The 20,636-nt window shown below is 36.5% G+C and overlaps 1 protein-coding gene across 3 annotated transcripts in view; it reads left to right on the top strand.

The window, feature by feature from the left end:
* Positions 1 to 20,636, top strand: part of Syt1 (synaptotagmin 1) — a 551,311-nt gene that overhangs the window by 808 nt on the left and 529,867 nt on the right. The gene's annotated exons all lie outside the window — the stretch shown is intronic.

The raw sequence follows: 20,636 nt of genomic DNA, 5'->3' as shown, positions 1-20,636 counted from the left end.
ACCCCTGTGAAAATATGAGTCCAGGAAGCAATGAAACCTCAGAGGGGATTAAACTGAATGAGAGTAGACCAGGAGCCCTGCTCTTGCTCTCAGGAAGGAAGTGTCAAGTTTGACTCCATCTCCTCCTTACAGGAGGCTACAAATGGAACAAAAATAAACCAACACTCCAACCCACTTTCAACTGCTTAATTGCTGCTGCTCTCCAGTGCCAGCTATGCGACTCTTCTTGTTTTGCATCTGTGTCCTATGAGGCTGACAGTTTGGGATAGCACATCAGTGTCACTGTCTGAACTTTGAGGGCTTCTTGAGTTTATAAAATCAAAACTAGATCAGTGCTCTCCTGAGGTTTGTCCTGGTAGCCTTTATAGTGGGAGGGCTGAAAACATGAGAAGTTTCAAAACATCTGCAAGTGACACCAGAATGAAGGAGATTTTACTTTAAGGTTGCTAATCTGGTTAGCTTTCCTGTGCACAGTCGATGTTCACTTCCCTGATGTTAACCCTTTGGTGAAACACAAGATGTTTAACTTTGTGTTAAAGCTACCTTTGCATATGAAATTCCGTTTTACCTCTTTTTAGGCTACATTCGCACACACTTTCTTTTAACATGAAAATATTTAGTGGCTGTGAAATGATGTTTCTGCAGTTTCCATGCTGTCTTCTGAGGATAGATGTAGGTTCAGTTGACAGAATCCTCTTGGGCTAGAAGAAAGTTTAGGAAGTAAGGAAGGAAGGGAGTCTTAAATTTAAAAGATCTTAAGGGGGAGAAAACATTACTTTTCTCACATCTTGTTAAAAGAAAGATATTGGAACAACAACTTCCATAACTGTCAGAATAATAGGTCAAGTACACCATACTTGTTAGACAGACCTTGACAATAGCTTCTGCAATCTCTAATTCCATCATCTCTGATCTAAGCTTTGTTTTCCTATTATTCCTTGGAGACTGATAAGCTTTTGCTGTCAGCTGGGAGGGAGTGAAGAGAAATACCCAGTTATGTGTAACAGGAAAACATGAGCAGAGCGAAGGCAGCACATGCTCGTAACAAGATAAATCTTTTTGATTTATCAGGAGAAATGCCAAGTCGTATTTTTTCTAGATGTCTATTTGAGATAAAAAGAGAAGACCTTCCTTCTTAAGTCCATCTCACCTTCCATACTGGGTAACCCAGGTAGTCGCTATCAATCACTGCAATTAATGTGTAAGTTTCTACACAAACTTAGAAAAGAGCTGACTTCATGTGCCATCAATGATACTGATTTGTTTATTGATTAATATTAATATTGTATATTATTTCCAAAACCATTTCCATTCTAGCTGGTTATCTCACCTAGTTTAGCAGACTTCATGCACTTATGCACGCACACACACACACACTACACACCACACACACACCATACACACACACACACACACGCTACACACCACACACACACCATACATACACATTCTCACATACACACACACACACACACACACACCACACATACACATTCTCACATACACACACATACACAGGACATTCCCCCTAAAGCTTTAACACCTAAGTGAATTCTTAAAAACGTAACGTCCCTGCTGAAATGTATGACTTTTCAGAGGTGACATTTTTCAGTTACAAGGACAAAAGGATAACCACTTAATTACCTCATGTGTGTGCGCTACTGAGTTAACAAGTTTAGACATGAAAAGACGTACAAAAAGGAAAGAAGTAGTTATGTGTGTGGACAAAATAAGATTATGTTTGCTTGTTTTTCCATCGTATTGGGGAAATGTGAAAGTTTGGGCTTGATTTTTGACATTTATTTGCATGACTCTCTAAAATATTAATTATATCAATATCCTGTGCAGAGATGCTATTGAGTGTGGATTTTTCATATATTTCTGAAAATTTGAGCATTTATATACTGCAAGTCCTAACTAATTGTAATATGTAAGGTACAGATTGAAGACTTAAAGTGATTTAGAAAATTTATGGTCACGATTTCATACAGTCTTCATTTTTCACACTTTAAGATGATGACTTAGAAAGTCTTAGTAATGCTTTAGAGTAGATTTGATAATTATAATTTAAGGTATTTTTTAACAGAACTAAAGATTGCAATTACAGAAGGGAAATCCTAAAGTACTGCAAGGATAGTTGTCAATATTAGTTGTGAACCTTATATCTCCATAGAAGCTGTTAGCTATTCTAGCAGGTTAAATTATCAGGTGGTTGTAATATGTTTTTTTTTAATGGAGAAAGCATGCTATTTACTTTTTAAGGTATGCATATCAAACTTGATCATAACAAAAGTAAAAGTAGGAAATGGTAGCTTGTCCTAATCGTGTTTGCAAAATGAGCTGTGAGATTAATAAATAAAATGAGGAATGCCTTAGAAATCTGAAAGTTAATTTGAACTTCCTGTTAGGCTAATAACACATTGAAATAATATCAATCCATCTCTTTTAATGTCAGTGTATTAAATCAATTTAGAGTATATTCACAAAACAGGTTCTCAGTGCTATCTACTAGGATAAAAATTTAGATTTAAGGAGACAATTTACATGAATCTCAAACCTTCTGCTTTCCAGTTCATGCAGCACCTGGGAAGGGTTATTGTTAATTCTAATGTGTAACATGATATTTATCTTCCTAATGCTAATGATCACATGATTACATGGGCTGGGGGTAAAAAAGCAAAATAAGACAATTTGATTATATAATAGAGAATTTTATCTAAAATTATGGGTAACCCAGATGAAACATAGACTTCATGCCAACGTACAATGTAGTTATGGATCGTACAAGCATTTTGCAAAAATGTAATGTTTTTTCATTAAATATCTGATTCACTTGTGGTTTAAAATTTTTAATGATTTATTAGTCATGACTGTATCTGCACTGAAATTCTAATAGATATGAGATGCTCCTGGCTGAATTTATTTTCATTAAAATTAGCCAAATCTATTTAAGTAGGGATAAAATGAATGCATATAAATACATAATTTTAATTTGGATTCAAATATACATGCTGTATGTATACATACACACACACACATATATATAAAACGTTCATAATATACACATATTCCAAAATTATGTAATGTTTTTGGAATGACGAGAATTAAGTGGTCAGTAAGTCATAGTATGTTGAAAGTTGAGGGTACTCACTTCTCAAGCACCAATCAAAGAAAGATTATAACATGGTAGGCATGCATTAGCCGGTCTTTGGGTATAAAGACTAGGAATACCTAGAGATGAAATAAGTGTGGATCAAGAGCATTGCTTTTACTAGCACATACCTCTAAAGACTGGGTAAGATGTATGAACTGACTTCTCAGTATAAAAAGATACTGAAATCATAATTTTGCCTGATTTAGATATGGTGGACGACAAAGTCTGTTTGCAGGGCTTTTTCAGACATTTCAGTGACCCTTTGCATCTAGGTAAACATGTTCATTCATTTTATAATTTTATGTAATTGAACGGCATGATTATCACTGCTTTTTTTGCGTAGGGAACATAGCACGATATTTTCACATCTAAGTTCTTCAAGGGATGACTGATGTTTTTCATTTTGTTATGTAAACTTAATCCAAACCTTTTCATTTAACCTGTGCATTTTCCTCGAGGGAATTTTAATATTTCCAAGCAAAAGGAAACTGCAATTTTCCTTTAGATTTTCAGAGAGGTCTTGAGATACTACTTTCATTGGCTACAAAGTAAACAGTTGTAACCTGGCTCCTGCATAGCACCATACTCAAGTGTATACATGATAAGTAGGAACCCAAGCCTCTTTAAGGTTATGTTATCACAATTCAGAAAACCTTCATTCTTTCCTATCCATATAGATGAAACATTGACTTTGCTGCTTTAGGAAAAATAAATAAATAAAGCCTCTTCTTTTAAAGCAAGGATGTCATTGTCAGATGACTATATCTACAAATGTGTTTCCTGGAACCGATGCATCATAGATGCATGTTGGACATACATACCCTAAAATGTATGAGAAAAATATTGTCGTGTTGTAGAAATAGTACGACTTAAAATGTTGTTTATGCATTTTTAAACATAATTTTCAAAATCTATCACAAAAGAAACTTTTAAAATGACATTCAGTTTTTATTCAGTTCTGAAACACCATAAAAACTAATTTGGAGTACAGTACATTTTTGATACTGTTTTGAGTTTCTGGCCATGTCTCTGAAAAACACAAAGCTCACAAAGAACAACAATTTCTATATTTTTGTATTTATTTTTACCTCCAGGTCAAATTGGGTAGATCAATTCTGACTCTCTTTGACTTTATTTTGTCTCTCCAAATATACACTTGGTGCCTAGAAATGTGTCAGCTCACTGGCCCTGGTATCACTAGCAGAGTGGTCATTTCTATAAGTGCCTTAACTACAGAGAGCATGTACTGACTGCGAACATAGGGAGGCACTATGCTGAAAGAGAAGTCTCCAGAAAATTATGATGCGTGTGAAGATAAGAAGTATCGTCTGGTTCTTAATTGTTTGTGCTAAACAAGATATGGGGGAATTTTCACATGCAGTGAGAATGGCCTTTCAGCCAGTATCAGAATCAGGTAAGATTATTTACTTAAGATGTCATTTAGTAACTTTTTAAAGCAATCCTGTCAGACAGCAGTCCTCACCATGTACTAGGTTAGAAGCATGCTACTGAAACCACAAATGATACACACAAAACGCTTAGCTAAGTGCCTCGGTGAAGAACTCATTCTTGACTGGAAGACCTGATAAATCTCAACCAGTATGGTACAGAAATGGGCATCCCTGTCTTTGTGAACCTATTGCTATTATTTGTGAAATATAGCTTAGTGAACGATCCTACCATGCAGAGCATTTCTATAATTATTTTTGCCAAAGGGGGAAACTAGTTCTGTATCGTTCTCTGTGAGAACTAAATATTTTATTTTCCCTCTTAAGCAATTCAGCTACTTCATCAAGGATAAAATGTGCACACATACTCCAAGACAAATATAATTGAGGATTTTTAAATGTCAAACATCCTTTCGCTGAATTGCTTACATGATAACTACTGCCTGGTGTTTTGTCTTCACCCTCCCTGTCCATGGCCGTCATGTCAGTTATATGGTAACGGGGAGAGGATCAGACAAACCCACTTCAATCCTCCGGTGAATTCCCTGGGTGCCCCTGCAGATTACAGCATCCTGTTTTGCCCGAAGCTCATTTCTTCCTTACCTGTGATCCCATGCCTACCCTAGATAGGAAGCAGGTAATTGCATTTACTAATTGCTACTTTGAGATTCCTTCATCAACAAGAAGGCAAAAACACATGGAAATACTCTGAACATACACAGCTGTGCGAAACATGTATTAACCCTTTGATGTGTGGTGCAGATGCCTACATAAAATTTAAGGCCATTTATAAAACAACTTCTTATAAAACAATGTCTCCTTCAAGAATTTCTTTCAACTCATCACAGATTATGTAATCCAAAGTCAAAGCCATTAAACCAGGAGTTGCTAGAACTTTTTTTTTTCACCTGAGGATAATTCTGAAATGCCCATTAAGACTGAAATGCCCATACAAAAGGGAGTTCCAATTTAGGCATGGAGGTAAACATCTGTAATCCCAGTAGTTGGAAAGTTGGGGCAAGAAGATCAGGAATCCTAGGTCATTCTCAGCTACATGGGTTAGCCTGAGCAACATGAAACCATTGCTCAACCATCTCCCTTACCTCAGAAAAGAACTCCCAACCATACCTTTCTCAAACCCAAATATGTCTGTGATTAAGACCTTTAAATGGTAAAACATTTTACCCTCTTGTCTACAGATTCTTAAGAATATTCCACATTTCTAGGGTTTATGTTGAAGCAGCACATAGAACAAGGCTGTTTTGAGGATGCATCCTTAATAAAGTGTTTTTAAGCAAAGCTGCATATGCAACTTACTTCACAGGTAATGAACAATTGAGGCAGCAGGACAACAGGGCAGCGGGCAGCAGGTCATAGCCACTGAAATGAGCATTAGAAATTGTTTGCTACTGAAGAGACAACTGAGTGTCATTTTCTCAAGTCCTGGCCTCCAATACTCTATGCATTGAAGTTGTTGGTAGGACCCTATTTACTAGTTATGATGCATAGAAATTGTCTATCTACTTATTTTTGAGAAAAAAATATAAATATACAGAAATGCTATTTCGACAAATGGCTTAATGGCCTTTGATGTTAAAACAAGTGGTATAGCAAGGGATTCAAGCATAGTGAGACAGCTTTAGACTTTCACTTTTGAGTTAGGAACATTATTAAGAAGCAAAGTTGACACAGTTTCTCAGTAGAAAGGCTAGGTAGCAAAGCACTGAAATCAGTTTCTGACTTTGAGTTTCTGCCAGATCCTGGCTTACCAGACTGGCTTCCTGCCTAATCCCCAGCATTTTCATCAGATTTGAGCAATGAATAAAGGCAGCCATTGGGCATTAGAACACATTTCTAGAACATTTTGGAATCTTCTATAAATAGAATCACATCACCACTCTACTTTACCAAATATTAAGATATAAGTCTGTAGATTTCAGGTTTAAGAGTCTGTACATGTAAACAGGACTCTGCATGAAAATACTTGGGTTTCAACTCTGTATATAGGAGATGTGTAAGCCATAAACTTAGGTTTCCACTAGTCATGACATGTAGGAGGCCTGTTTAAATTGCTTTGCTTAAACTATAATGTTAAGTTTTAAAAGTCAAGCAATCACTACAAGATATGTCTAAGACTAACATTCAAAATGTGACATTTTAAAAGAAAGCCAACATACCCCTACATGCAAACTACACTGCTGTTTTAAAATTTTTTATTGTTTTTATGTATGTCATTCTATCTTTTGATGATTTTTTTTTCTCAAGCAGTGATAGTTACTTTTTGAGCAACTCATAAATAACACAAAATGAATATTGACAGTTGGGGAGAACTAATTCCTCCAGGAACAAGGAGGAAAGATGAGCCCTGCTATACCTTTGAGATTCTTTCATCGTGTATATACTGAACACTGAGCAACCATTTTATTTCTCTTGACTTCTGACTTTTACACCTGTACTTATGCATTGAAGCATTTTTACTTCTCATTGCCTAGAGCAGAAAAATTATTTCAGCTCTCTGGCAATGACAATGCTCCAGGAATTTTCTGCAGTTTCTTCCTTCCACTAAGACTAATTTCTCTGAAAACATCTTCCTTCCTACTCTCTCCTTTTATTTTCCTCTTTATTTTCTTCTCTCCCTCTCTCCTTCCCTCCCTATTTCTTTCTTTTTGATATCTTCACACGTCTCCCTATAGATGTAGTGACAGGAGGCTTCCTACTTTTAACTCTATTGTCATCTTTTATCAGCTTGATTCAGTTTTTCCAACAACCAAGACTTGTAACTCATAAAGTGTATATACTGGCTTCATAATACATGTATATATAAGTACTAGAGAAGGGTCTTAATATGTTTACATAATTGCCATGCTTAATGGAATGTGCCATGACGAGTGATTTTAGGAATTTGCATATTCAGGCTTCTCTTATGCATATTTTCTAGGTCCAAACTGATTGCAGGGTGAATAATTGTGCTTCAAAACAAAAAGCAAAAAGCTAGCATGGAGTGATCTGCACCCAACCCTTGGTGGTGCATTAGTTACCTTGATTGATACATAGTTCTGTATTGCAGAAGTATTTGTGTTGTATTATTTGATTTTTGTAGTAGATTTTTCTATCTTACAGGTGCAATAAAGAAGACTCAGGTGCTAAATTAGGTGGCTACAATTACACACTTAGCATGTGTTTATATGCTTTGTTTACTGGTTTATATTGCCTCACTACTCAGTGAGAATCATGTGTTTCATCATCATCTCCATACGAAAGAGTTAGTTTGCTCTTGATTATCAGAAACAGACAAAATGTATTGTCACCATTGAAAATTAAACTGCTTCTCACTGAACTGAAAAGATGAAGAAGTTTTAATATTCTATTATTTTGCTATGCTAATTTTTGAGAGGATTGAGTTTGTGTTTTAAAATTAATCACAGACACTTTCTCAGTCTATGATTTAAAAAAAAAATCCCAAAGCTTATGCCCCTGACTCAGTTTTCTTTTAGTTACCACTGTCTTACTGTGATGCCAGATTTGTAATCTCATTTTCCCCATGGTATCTAATGGGAGGCAAAGGCCCGCCCGCAGTTGGAATAACAGGAGCTTTAGCTGGGCCCTAGCTGCCTGATGCTGCCTCTTCCTGTTCTTTCTGGTGTCTCACTGTTCCTCACCTAACACTAATGGAAGCTGTTGAGCCCATTGATGCTTTCCTTTCCTAGTCCTGTTTCTATTTTACCTCAAGGGAACATGTCCAAACCTTAACCATAAATTAACCCTTGTGTGACGTCACCCTGCTGACAACTTCTGTGTTCAGGGTCAGATTTAAGAGGAGGAAACACTAGTCTTCATGAGCACTGCAATATGAATCAATATCATTGACTCCTGATTACTGTTATAAGCAAATGGGAATTTTCTTTGAGATTGGCTCGCAGAAGTAATAGAAAAGTGAAGCACAAGACTAGACCTTTGTAGGAACTCGTGGAGGAAGAAAAACTCATCATGTTCTTATTTCTCCCTGTGTATTGAATACTTTTCCTCATGGTTTGGATTCTGAATTCTATTCGATATCATTGATATAACTGATAATATAGCCACATCTTTTAATAAGAAAATGATGGAAAGGAACATTTAAGGAACTTGCTGAGGCTCATGGAATGTGGTCTGACATGGGATCAAATCCTAGCCATCTGTTTCCTGAAGCAATTCTCACCTATAAACTTCACATTGTCCTTGAACATATAAACGGCAGATGAATAAGATGGTATCCCATAGCTGATAACACAGACCGACAAACCGAAGGCTTACTTATCTACCCCAAATCTGCATCAATTTGAACCTCATGTTACTGCAATTTAGGCAGGAAACATAAGTTTATTCACTTGACAAGATTCAAGAAGATATATAACTGACTGCTAAGTATTGATTAAGACAGAGACATGTAATAAGGTTTTACTTGTCTGGTACTTGTTGGTATATAGTGTATCAGCCTACAGTACAATTTCTTCAGTAAGCACAGTGATATGCCTGTTTTATGCCAAGCTCTGTTTGGATGCTGGGAATATAGAAAGAAACATAATAGATAAGTATTCTGTTATATGGAGTTTACATTATAGGGGAAAAGACAGAAAATTAATAACAACAGCAAAATAGAACCACGGTAGCTTTAAATAGTAGTTGTTGGTAGGAGATCGCAGAAAAATCTAATAAACCAAATGATTATAGTTGGGAGTATGGAGAAAACAAAAATACAGAAGCCGAGGCATAAAAGAAAAAGGAGCCAGCCTTTCTTTGCCTGTGACTGTCAGACACACATCCCTGTCAAAGGAAAAGCGAGCTGAGCCAGCTCTCTATACTGAATACCCAGGACTACCACAATAGCTTGTCCTCTGCCTTTGCATTCTTAGTTACAAGCATTCTAAAAGCATCAATACACTTTCGGTGTTACAATCACATACGGCCTCATAATTTTCTCAGTATGTGAGATTTATGTCTGTGTCATATTTTCTTGGTATGTATATATGCTAACGTGGGTTCAGAGTTATAAGAACTGGGCATGAAGTGAATGGAAACTCTTTCTCCACACATAACTGAAATCCACTCTTGAAAGTTTTACACATGAATATTTTTATTCTTCATTATCATAATTTGGAATAGTCTCCTTACACACTTTTCACAAATCTGTTGCTAAATTTTAGTGACCTTTCTACTTTTTTCTAATTTCTAAGGGAATTAAGTACCTGCCTTCGACCAACTTCAGTATTTTTATGGTCTTAAGTGAATGCAGTGGGTTTTTATCACAGTAATAACTTTTTTCAAGTAATTTCCTTTAGAGTATATTTTTATTATAACCTACAAACTCTAATTTAGATTTTGAGACAAAAGTAAACAAATACTGGGAATATAATAAAACAAATCATTTTGTGTCGATTATCATTTAGACAACACACATCTTGAAGCATTAACCGGAAATTATTTTGCCTTTATCTTGTTCAATATCCTGGTTTCAAGAAGATAATAACCCAAGCCTGTCTAGGTCACTCTGTGATAGTAAAGCAGGTGCTTACAGATGCACATTGTCCTATGTGAAACCATACTGCCATTTAATCTACTGCAGCAGTTATTAAATGATAATTAAAGCGTCAATCTTATGTGACCTACTTTTTTTCCTTCCTTAGGATTCTTCTCTATAAGCTTAATCATAACAACATATTTTCAAAATGGAGTTATGTTTGCTGTGTACTCTGGTCTGCAAATGGCAAACTAGTATGTGCTCCCTATCAGTGGAATTAAAGAGCTTTGTCGTCTACTTTCTGTCTTGCATTCATGTGTATTTTGATTTTGAGTTTTAGTTCCTGTGGAACTAAAGTAAATTTTACAGGATTTTTAAACAATTTTTTCACTTTATTCCCATGAAGATAACAAGAGGGAAACATTTGATAGAAAATGTAGTTAATTAATCCACTAATGATATATCATATTACTGACATTAAAGCTTAGTACATAATCAATTATGTGAATAAAAATAAGAACAAATGTTCTAAAATCTTCTTGTTTACAGTCTCACACTTGCTATTTCTATTCTTTCTTTCTTTTACCCCCTACATTAAAAGAAAAAGTCCTGGTTCTTACCAAATACGGTGACACTACGACATACAAAAACCTTTTTTATTTATTTGTTTGTTTGTTTGTGTAGTGTGTGTGTGTGTGTGTGTGTGTGTGTGTGTGTGTGCATTTGAAGGTCAGTAGAGGGCATCAGACTGCTAGGTAGATGCTGGGAACTGAATCTTGAAAACACTCCCTTAAAAGTATTAATTAGTACAGCCACTTTGGAAATCAATCTGGCACTTTCTCAGACAATGGAATAGCGCTTCCTCAAGATCCAACTATACCACTCCTAGACACATATCCAAAAGAAGCTCAACTACACAACAAGGACATTTGTTTAACCATATTCGTAGCAGCTTCATTCGTAATAGCCACAACCTGAAAACAACCCAGATGCCCCTCAACAGAGAAATTGATACAGAAATTGTGGTACATTTGGAATGGAATACTACTCAATGATTAAAAACAAAGAAATCATGAAATTTGCAGGCAAATGGTGGGATCTACAAAAGATCATCCTGAGTGAGGTATCTCAGAAGCAGAAAGATACACAGGGTATATACTCACTTATAAGTAGGTACTAGACCTATAAGATAGGACAAACATACTAAAATCTGTACACCTAAGGAAGCTAAAAAAGAAGGAGGTCCCTGGGTAAGATGACCAATCTTTACTCAGAAAAACAAACAGGATGGACATTGTTAGAAGGAGAAAACAGGTAACAAGACAGGAGCCTACCACAGAGGGCCTCTGAAAGACTCTACCTAGGAGTGTATCAAAGCAGATGCTGAGACTCTTAACCAAACTTTGGTGCAGAGTGCAGGGAATCCTATGGAAGAAGGGAGAGATAGCAGGATTTGGAGAGGACAGGAGCTCCACAAGGACAGCAACAGAACCAAAATATCTGGGCACAGAGGTCTTTTCTGAGTCAAGCTAACCAAGTATCATTCATGGATATAACCTAGAAACCTTGCTCAGATGTAGCCTATGGCAGTTCAGTATTCAAGCGGGTTCCCTAGTATGGGGAATAGGGACTCAGTGTCTCTGAACTCAATAGTCTCTGAACTCAGTGGCGGGATTTTGACACCCTCTCCCACCCCGAAGGAGGAGCAGCCTTACCAGGCCACAGAGGAGGACAATGCAATCAGTCATGATGAGACCTGATAATCTATGGTCATATGGAAGGGGAGGAGGATCTTCCCTATCAGTGGACTGGGAGAGGGGAATGGGAGGAGATGAAGGAGGGTGGGATTGGGATGGAATGAGGGAGGGGGCTACAGCTGGGATACAAAGTGAATAAACTGTAATTAATATAAAAATAAAATTTTAATTAAAAATTATATTCTTTTTCAATGAGTAGCAATGCATTTAAGATATCTTTAGCATATGGATAGATGCAAAAGATAGGAAATTGCAGTAGCAATATATTTTAATATGATACCTATAAATGTTTAAAGTGTAATAAAAGAACCATGTGTCAAAATTATACTGTTTTTTTTTCTATATTCATGTATTGGTAATTTTGAGTAAATTTTCATGTCGTTTTTTTTCTAATGTCAACAGTTCATCTGGCACCACTGTCCATCAAGGAATGGCATGTTTTTGTGTTAGCTTATGAGAAATTCAGCTGATAGCTGTAAACTGCTTTTTGTTTAAACAGGGTCAATATATTGAACCCCTTTTTACAATTATGGATCAGCTTGTAGAGCAGAGAAAGTTTACACAGAGTAACTCATTCTTTTCTTTTAAAGCAGTGACTGAAAATTTTGTCCATGAAACAAATATTGAAGACAGCAAAAGCATTTAGAATTTTAAATATTAATGGAAATAGTGAACATGGTCTACATGGGCCCATTATGACATTCTGGCCTAGACTCACTACATCATTTATTACTCTTAAGACTTCCCTGCTGTTCATTCTCTGTGTACATTTTTTATCTCCCACTGTGTCTATTTTATATGGCACCCATCATGTATAATTCAGTTTAAATATATGTTACTCAAATAAAATTCCCTATCCTGTGTCTTTAGTTCAAAGTTTATGTAATACACTTGAATTGTTCTGGCATTATATTTATCTGGATTTTTTTTATAATCATCTTTTTTTATGTCCATCCATCCACCTATTAGTTAATAAACCTACTAGGGTTAGAAAATGTTTTATTCATGTTTATCTTCTCAGGCAGATAAGAAATACTTAGCCTTGAGTACTCTCAAACCTTGTTATATCTTGTTGAACAGAAAAAAAAAAGATCAGTCTTCTAAAGTAGGCATACAAACTAGGCAACTTGTAGTTTTTCTAAAGTAAGCTAGATTCTTTCATTGGTCATTACAGTGAGAGAGAGAGTGATGTTCCTGTGACCTAGGATGACAGAAAAAGCAAGTAGCCTGAGCTCAGTAATTATCTTCAAAAGAAGTGGTGGTTAGGACAAGGGAGAAAACAGATGGAGGAGAAGGTACAAACAAAATACTAATTGTGGGCTTATCTCTGCCCAGACATAATTTTAAAGTAGTTTCTATTTAACCCGAACTTGATTGACCCTGAGGCATACACTTCAGTCATGAAGGCTGTTTCTAATCTCTTTACTAAAATTCTATCTCCCATAGCATTCTGTATTTCTTATAGCACTTGCACTTTGTCTTTATGTGTTTATATATCAAACAGTAGAAACAGAAGTAGAAACAGAAACGACTGGATATGAGTGTCCATTTATGACCCATGTTGTCTTCCGCAGGGACAGTCGTGTTTCAGACATGTTTGCTGGAGGTCATTCCTCAGAACCCTTTCACACACTCATCCCCACACAGGTGCATGTGTACACACACACTGACCCTAGATTCAGTCCTCGTACTGAAAACACTAGATATGGTAGTACATTCCTGGAATCACAATACACCTAAGGTAAAGGAAAGAGAATCAGTTCATGCATAAGGAGTTTAAGACTAGGGTGGCCTAGATATCTAATTAAAAAAAAAGGGCTTGGGGGAAGATGTGAACTTTGAACCAATGTGTTTTTGTTCTCTACTCTTTAGAATAATATATTCCCCTCTACGGTGAATAGAGAAAACATAATATTTAAGTTAGACATCTTTGAGGTAATATAGACATTCATGGTTCAAACAGATCATTGAGCATTTCACAGTGACTTCATTATCCTTCAATACGAAGTTCAAAATCTGAATGTCACTACTAAGGGTAAACACTAAAATGGTGATTTTAAACCCATAAAACGACTCTTTATAACTGTGTATTGTTTCAGCTGAGCCTGGAGGCACATGGTTGTACCTTCGGCTACTCAGGAGGCTGAGGGAGGAGGTTTCCAATAAGAAGTTCTACCTGGGCAGCCTAGGAAGACTGTGTTTCAGAAAGCAAAATTTCAAAAGCTCTGGTGGGTTGTGTAGTTATTGGGAGGGTTCCGGTCCACCATTATTCAAGTCCTTGGTTCAATTCCAAGTGCTACCAAGGAAACAAATTCAACCTGTCTCGCATTAGCCCAGAAATGGCAAGTCTTGGCAAACATTGTATACTGTATGCCTTTGAACCGACTCTGAAAACGTTTTATATTTTGGGAAAACCTGAGTATAATTTTTTAAAAAAATGTTGAATACTTAGTTGATTTTAAAGAAGTATGTTATTGGTTCATATGGAATAGATGAGGATTCTAGTGACTAGATTCAGTTGAAGGAAATTTGAAATAGGATGTAGAGAAATGCTCTAAGAGAGTGTTGTTAAATTTTTATATTAGATTCTTCCCCAATTATTTTGATAGCACGTATTCTGTCAAAATAATAGCATCACAGATTTTTTTTCCTGTGTTTGTTTCTTTTCTTTGTAATGGGAACACTCTGTGATCTTACATCCTCTGGGCGTGAAAACACAACTTCTAAATCTATCTGAAAAACAGATCTTCTGGATAAAGACAAAATAGCGTAATTGTTATAGAAATGCAAGCAGATATTATTATTTTAAAGTAGTTCTGATTACTTGCTTTTTTCATTTGAAAATAAGTAACTGTCAAACATCATTGAGATACTGTATGTATTTCTCTATTTTTCTTTCAGCAAAAGTACACCAAATTATGAAATTAAATCAATGAAGAAGTCATGCTTACCACACTGACACAGGCTGAACTTACGTTCTGTAGGATGCTGGATGGTTTCTGTATTGTTTCCAATCATTCTCCAGATGCTCACCTTACAGGACATTGTGGGAATGTACTAAAGAACACGTACAAATCCCTGCTGGATACTCCTGAGTGAATTAGCCTCGTTGCTTTGGTTTTTCCCATGCCTGTCGGGCTCATTTTTGTTTTCCCTCTAACTCCTACACTTCACGTGAGGTTTCGGTAGTAGGAACCTTACCGACCTCTCATTTGTTAGTCAAGTCTCCCCTGCATTCAAGGTGAGACATACATTCTTTTTTTGTGTGTGTTCTATTTAACATACTGACATACCGTGTGCCAGTTTAGTGGATGGAATAAGGATGCATTTTCAAACAAGGCAGGCAATACAAGTCACAGATGAGCACAAGTCTGAAGGAGGCGGAGTCATGGTGGTTCCATGCCTCATGGCTCATTTGTGTTAGGTAGTAACCTGAGGAAGCTCTGCCAATGCCACGCAGTTCTGTGTGGTGCTGAGCATGTTGGCTTTTATTAGGATGAGATGGGGTAAGGGAAAAGTGGTAGATTTTGCATAGAATTTTGCTAGCCATCTTAGAGTCTTGAAGGATCGTTCAGAAAACACTATTCAGTAACTAGAGCAGGGATGGAAACAAGGAAAGAATTTGCTCTTTGTAGGTATGTGTTGAAGCAATGTTTTTGCAGTTGTTTTCTCTGTGCTTTTCTGAAGATTGCGTAGCCCCTGGAGTAGCAAAGCAGTGGGCAGCTGAGGAGATGTTGTCAAAGAATGCTGTTCTCTTGTTTTTATAAGAGTGGAGCAAGAAAATTTGAACACAGGGAACTTCCCAGAGACTCATACTCCAACCGAGGACTATTCATGGAGATAACATAGAACCCCTGCACAGATGTAGCCCATGGCAGTTCAGTGTCCAAGTGGGTTACATAGTAATGGGAAGAGGGACTGCCTCTGACATAATCTGATTGGCCTGCTCTTTGATCACCTCCCCCTGAGGGGGGAGCAGCCTTACCAGGCCACAGTAGAGGACAATTTAGCCACTTTTGATGTGAACTGATAGACTAAGATCAGAAAGGAGAGGAGAACCTCCCCTATCAGTGGACTTGGGGAGGGGAATGCATGCAGAAAGGGGAGGGAGGGTGGGATTGGGAGGAGAGGAGTGAGGGGCTTATGGGGGGATACAAAATGAATAAAGTGTAATTAATCAATTAAAAAAATAGAGTGGAGCTAAACATCTCTCATTTGTGGTCCAATTTATAACACTGATTTGATCTTACCTTTAGCATGGTTTATGTACTTTTTCTACCCATGTTGTCAGCAAATGTGTTGCCTTTGGCCAAATACATAAAAATTGGCCTAACTTCTAGTCATCTGCAAGGGTGGCAGAGAAAAATAGCACCTTTTGTTCTATGACTGAAAGACACTAAATACACACTGCCACTCTCTCTGAGAGCTATCCTCCATGAAGCACCTGATCTGCTATTACTTTTATTTTAAAAAAATATATTAAAGGAAAAATCTCTACCTTGTCATTATTTTCTATTTGGTTTAACTTTAAGCAAAAATACATCCATTATCACAATAATAAAATAAAATAATATAATATATCTGTATGATCATTCCAAATGGTATCATTCCGCTAAAGGTTGATTTGGATACTGCAAAGTATCTGATATGGTACTTTAAAATTAACTGTCACCTCACTGTTTCTCACTATATTCAAAGACAACAAATTTGCAGTTAAAAGATATCTAAGATGCTGATACATGCGAGGATCTGTTTTATTAATGCATTCTCCAGATGTTTCTGACACACAGTGTTTATCTATCACCTAACAGACAGTCAGCTTGAATTCAGGTGACTAACTAGAAACATTTCTCCAAATCTCTTTGCTTTTTCTTCAGGGAGGTTATAATGAAGCAATAGCTAGGAAAAAAAAATCACAGAATATTTCCAGAGAAAAGTGTTAGGCTGAGCATTTCATACGACAATAAAGAAAACAGACACTTTAGGCAAGAAAACACCCTTATTTAGGGTTAAGGTATTTAAGTATTCATAATATGTGCATACTGTTTGGTGATAGGCTCTGGGAACCCATGCTCACCAGAGTGAAAAGGGTTTAGAAGGCCTTTTCAGTGGAGTTGAGAATTCTTATGACATACTTTCTACCTAACAATGTAGTTGTGTATGTCCCTTATCTTCTCTGTTAGAATATATATCACCAAATGTAAAAGGAAATCTTTCTATCCCAAACAATAAATACCACATACTGACATTTTTTAATGTATGTGTATTAACTGGTGTATGCGTTCTTTTGAAATGATAAAATATTATGGCAATATATATCCCGTTTTAAATTTTTTAATTTTATTATCATTTATTACAATTTATTCAATTTGTATCCCAGATGTGACGCCCTTCCTTGTCTCTTCCGAATCCCACTCTCCCTCCTTCTTCTCCCCCTAAGCCACTCCCTAGTCCACTGATAGGGGAGGACCTCCTTCCCTTCTATTTGACCCTAGCCTATCAAGTCTCATTAGGACTGGCTGCATTGTCTTCCTCTGTGGCCTGGCAAGGCTGCACCCCCCAGGGGAAGGTGATCAGAGAGCCTGTCATTGAGCTCATGTCAAAGAAAGCCCCTGATCCCCTTAGTAGAGACTGCACTTGGAGACTATGTCAATGGGCTACATTTGAGTCGTGGTTTTAGGTCCTCTCCCTGCATTGTCCTTGGTTGGGAGATCATTCTGTTCAGGGACCCCAGGGCTCCGTTTTATTGGCTCTGTTGTTCTCCTTGTGGAGCTCCTGTTCCCTCCAAGTCTTTCTATCTCCCCCTTCTTTCATAAGAGTCCCTGCACTCTGCCCAAGGTTTGGCTATGAGTCTCAGCCTTTGCTACTATACCTCGATCAGTAGAGTCTAGTATATACTCATTCATAGGTGAATATTAGCCATATGATAGAGGATAAACATACTAAAATCTATACTCCTAAAGAACCTAAACAACAAGGAAGACCTTAGGGAAGATGCTCAATCCTCATTCAGAAGGACAAACGCGATAGACATCAGAAGCAGGAGAAGACAGGGAACGGGACAAGAGCCTACCAGAGATGGCCTCTGAAAGACTCTACTGATTGATCTATCTCTTATTTAAACAAAAATTTAATTCATTCTTCTATTAAAAACTAATCATTTCTCAAACGTGAATGTGCCTTTTAGTACCATGAAGAACATAGAGACTAAAAGGGATGCATTTATGTATTTATGAGCAAATTTGTATATATAATACATATACAAAAGAAAAATAAAAAAGAGGCTATGAAAGAAAGCAATGAGGGATAGACCTGGGGGTGGTTGTTGAGAGGAATGGTAAGTGGTAAATGATGTAATTATGTTATAATCTCAAAATTAAAAGAAGCAAGTAAAAAAAGGAAATTATACAAGGTAACAAAGCAATACCATAAAAGTCAGCAGTGATTATGTTAACTTTAAGGCCAAAGCTTTTTTTTTTATTCCAAATCCCCTACTCTTTCCTCTCTTGATAGCATCACCAATTTTCTTTCTAGTTCTCCAAAGTGACTAATTGAATTTAATTTTATTAAGTGCCTGGTTTAATTTTATTAAACCAAAAGAAAAATAGCTAAATAGTTATGGTTAATAACATATAAGTGGGTTCCCTAGTAAGGAGAATAAGGATTGTCTCTGGCATGATCTTAGTAACAGCCTCTCTGATCACCAACCCTGAGGGGGGTGCAGCCTTGCCAGGCCACAGAGGAAGACAATGCAACCAGTCCTGATGAGACCTGATAGGCTAGGGTCAGATGGAAGGGGAGGAGGATCTCTCTTATCAGTGGACTAGGGGAGGGGCATAGGAGAAGAAGGGGAAGGGAAGGAATGAGAGGAAATGAGGGAGGGGGCCACAACTAGGATACAAAGTGAATAAATTATAATAACTAATTAATAAAAAATTAAATAGCATACAAGTATATGCTGAATTTTTATTTCAGTATGGGATGTTTATTAAGCATGAATTCACTTATTTAAATTTGTTTACTTAGTAGTGTGTACATGTATGTATGTATGTTTATGTGTAAGAATGTATGTAGACACATAGAAGAAAGCTTGATGGACTGGATTCTCTCCTTCTAATACTTGGGATATAAAAACCCAACTTACACCATCAGACTTATACAGCAAATGCTTTTATCCACTGAGCCATATCACCAGCTCCAATTTAAAATTTTTTAACCTGTAGATCATATTTCCTTGAGAACCCAGAATATTTTTCTCTGAAATTAAATGTAAGATCTTATGTGTATATTTCCATAAGCACATTCTAGGGGAAGAAACTAAAGTTTTATCACATATCAAAAGCTTATGATTCCAAAATGCTTAAGATTCACCGGGTAGGTTATAAGTAATAGGCATAACATTCCACTCCTATTGAGGACCTTCGGAAATAAGCTAAGTTCGTACCATAAACAGAAGAAGGAAAATGAGTGTGACCATGTAGAGAAGAGACTCAGTACTCGTAGAGGAGATGAAAAGTTGAAGCCATGCATGAGTTTACAAAGGAGCTTTGCCTTACATATGTTGTGTGAGGCCTCTGTCTTATGGAGAAAGAGCATCAAGAGAGCTTTGAGATTAATGTTGTTCAGTGTTTGAGGGTATAATGAAGAGCCCATAATGAGGACAATACTGATTTATAAAGAAATAAAAGTTATTGAAAGTAGGAGACTCCAGTAATTTTCATAGACTGAAATACTACCTGCTAGAATAATACAATTATATTTCAGCTAATATGACTTATACTGTAAAAACACAATTTTTTTTGAAAATATTATTTGTTAAATAACTTGTAATATCAAAGATCAGCATAAGATATATAGTTAAAAAGGACATCAGTCCAATTACCAGAGAAAGTAAGCACAGTTATTTAATAGAAAATTATATTATGAGTGTATACTGGCCTGAAGTTAGTACCTCATTTATATTTCAGGTTTGTTTTTTAAGTATAACCAGAGTGTTTTCTCACTGGGCTCTCATTTTATCTGACTTGAAGAAACAAGGCTGAAACTCCCTACTCGATTTCCCCAGCATCATATCAGAACTAATGCAGTTTGAACTAGACTGCTCATGATGCATTTCTTCCTAATGTAATTTTTTCTTTTCCTTCCTGCATGGTTTTATCAATTGCAATATCTTTGGGTCTCACTCACCTATCTCAGCACTCTCTTCCTTCTTTCTTGAAAACTCTTTCTGGATGTTTCCTTTTTCTGTCTTTCTCATTCTTCCAAATCTGTTGGCATTTCTTCTACCTCTCTGTAGACTCAGGATTCAGAGTCTTTCCTTCTAGTCAGTTGAAATGTTTCTTCATCTTCAATGCTTGTATATAAAGCAACCACAGGCTAGCGTGGTGCCAACATGAACCTCCTGAATTTTAGATGTATTGATTGTCAGATGTATTGCTGTGTTGAGAATCAATTGCATTGATTCTTCTTGTACTTATTTTCTCACCTGTTTCATAATATTGTAAGCAGGACCAAGCTCTCTTTGCTGTTAGCTTATTGATTACCTTGCTTTATTTTGTTTTCATCAACCAGGTCATTAGGCACAAAATGGACTCTTGATAGTCACTGATTTTTTTAAGACATCCAAATGGTTTTAGGAGAAAAATAACTAATAATCACAGGCACATGTTGTAATTTGAACTGTGCTAGGATGTATCATCATCATCCTCATTTTTATACAAAAACAAGTTTAGAGAGCCTCATTATTTGCATCAGAAACAGAAGACCTAGTTAGTAGTTTA

This window comes from Meriones unguiculatus, chromosome 2, assembly GCF_030254825.1.
Source record: "Meriones unguiculatus strain TT.TT164.6M chromosome 2, Bangor_MerUng_6.1, whole genome shotgun sequence".
In the NCBI taxonomy this organism is placed as follows: domain Eukaryota; kingdom Metazoa; phylum Chordata; class Mammalia; order Rodentia; family Muridae; genus Meriones; species Meriones unguiculatus.
The sequence above is the reverse complement of the archived record's forward strand: the minus strand, read 5'-3'. Positions and strand labels throughout refer to the sequence as shown.